Source organism: Aplysia californica, unplaced genomic scaffold (assembly GCF_000002075.1).
Source record: "Aplysia californica isolate F4 #8 unplaced genomic scaffold, AplCal3.0 scaffold00318, whole genome shotgun sequence".
Taxonomy (NCBI): domain Eukaryota; kingdom Metazoa; phylum Mollusca; class Gastropoda; order Aplysiida; family Aplysiidae; genus Aplysia; species Aplysia californica.
Genome location: NW_004797588.1, coordinates 780,812 through 783,111, shown reverse-complemented (window position 1 = coordinate 783,111; position 2,300 = coordinate 780,812). Strand labels below are relative to the sequence as shown.

Here is a 2,300-nt window from a genome sequence, read left to right as displayed (position 1 = left end):
CACACACACACACACACACACACCCTCCCCGCCGTCGTTTTCTTTTTTTTTTCTCTCACCCTCTCTCCTCACAATTCCCGCCCTCTTTCCTTCCCTTCTTTTTCTGTTTGTCCAGCCTGTCCCGTGGGGCAGAAGTGAGTTCCGTTCCGTTCCTAATCGCTGACTGATTGAAGGGTTCACTTGCCTAAACCCGTTACTCTTTCCTTAAGCTTCAATGATTCTTCTCAGATGTTTTCGGTTACTTTTCTCTTTCGGTTACTCTTCGTATCGACCTACTGGTTTTGCAATTCTGGAAGCAACGGGTTTCACGTTCAGGACCCGTGTAGCGGTAGAATTTATATTTGTTCTTCAGAATATGTAGTCGACTCCTGGGTCCTGATTCTGCCCAGAATTTCCGATCACTTTAAAATCTCATGTCTGGAAAAAAATGAAAAGAATAGTTGATTTTACAGAACGGGGAAATTCTTTTGGGTCAGACCTCGTAAGGGGTCTCTCGTGGCCTACAGGTTAAGGTGTACACCTCTAATCAAAAGGTCCAAGGTACGAATCCGGGTAGCGACGGAGATTTTTTCGTCTCTAAAATTGTCTCCTTTCACCCCCTTTCCTGCTCTCTACCAGCAATGTCCTGTTGTCTGCTTTCGTCTCCACTTTCTGCCCCCACCCGTCACCTCCTTTGCCCCTCCTCTGGGCTCCTGTCTCTTTCTGCAGCCTTTCTACTGCTACTCCTTGGCTCCTTCTTACTGTCGTCTTTCAGCCACACCCCTGATCTTATGCTAGGAAAGATCTGCACCTAGCCTTCCCGGACAATGGCGAAAAGACCCCTTGGTGGTCCAAAATCGGTCAGAGTAGGCTTCGGTCGGGACCCGTGCAAAATTCAAAATTTCTTACAAACTGAAAATGTTTGGTGTGTCCCGGGCGCTTATATGACCGTATGCAATTGCGAGCACCGTGAAACACTTAGCAAAAAAAAAAAAAAGACCTCATAAAATCTTCATTTCCACGTGTGGATGTGTGCAGTTGTTTGTAAAATGTTAACCATCAATCAATGGGTCATTGTTGTCCTCGCTACTGTTGTCATTGTGTTTCCCCTGATGGAGCCGTTTGGAAACTGACCACTGACCTGTCTATAAACAATGGTCCTGTTGTCTGGTACTGCCTGCTGATAGGCTCTTCTCGTGAATTTTTCTCACTCCACCCAGATGTTAAGGGGGTACCCATTATTTAAGCTCGCTGTGTTATGCAACCAAAGGCAGCAAAACGTTGGCATGTTTTCAGATGCTATAAGCCCAGATTGCCATTTTGTTGTTCAGTGCGGAAATAAAATGTTTTAATTCAATTTGAAATTTTACATACCGTTTATTTATTTTTGTTTTGTTTTGCTTTTTCAACATTTTGAATTTGAATTTGTTCTCCAACACATGCAACCGATACCACTGAATTAGAAATTGCAATTTAAAAAATTTTTAATTTTTTTTGGCTGAATAGATATTAACAGCTGGACGATGAAAATAACTTGTCAGTATATTAGTGTTTTATCATCCATGGCTATGTTGTAACACGTAGAAGGTGCACACGTTCGATACTTCAGGAGGCTGTCTGCTTGGTTATAGCCTACCAAGCAACTTCGTCTGAGAGGGTTAAGACGTTCCAGCAGACAAACAGATATTTTCGAGAAAAGAAAACCAACCTCCCCACGTAGAACTCGAACTCACGTGAGCTGCGTGTAACGACAAAGGGCCTAACCACTGCACCATAGACGCTGGTTATGTAGTAGAGTTATAAGAAAAAAAATACCTGGGGTGTCTTGCAGAAAATCTGGGGAAATATTTACATTAAATTAAATATCTGAGAATACTGAGTGGGGGAGTGGGAGAATGGAAGAGAGGAGTCTGGAACACCGAGGTGAAAGAAAACTCATAGAGTGTATTTTTTCGTCGAAATTAATTTACTCAGGATAGATAGATAGACAGACAGACATATAGGAACTGTCAGTATCCCCTGTATATAATCTCACTTTGCAATAATAAACACATTTTGCGTTAAAACGAAAGAAGGTAAAGGATTATGCTAATTTTGACGGAGCCACTGAGGGGTGGGGTAGGGTGAGGAATGGGGATGAAAAAGGGAGGTAAAAAGCAAATATTATAAGAAAGTCAGAAGAAGATAAATAGAAAAAGGGGGAAAATGGAGTGAATGCTCAATGTCATTTACATAATGGCCGCATTTGGTCACATCTTGTATGCTGCTCTCAACTTAATGACAATGTGACTGTGAATGTGAGTGGTGTATATATATATATA

The 2,300-nt window shown here is 42.0% G+C and overlaps 1 protein-coding gene across 2 annotated transcripts in view; it reads left to right on the top strand.

Moving 5' to 3' along the window:
* Positions 1-2,300, top strand: part of LOC101854584 (microtubule-associated protein futsch) — a 189,467-nt gene that overhangs the window by 11,637 nt on the left and 175,530 nt on the right. The gene's annotated exons all lie outside the window — the stretch shown is intronic.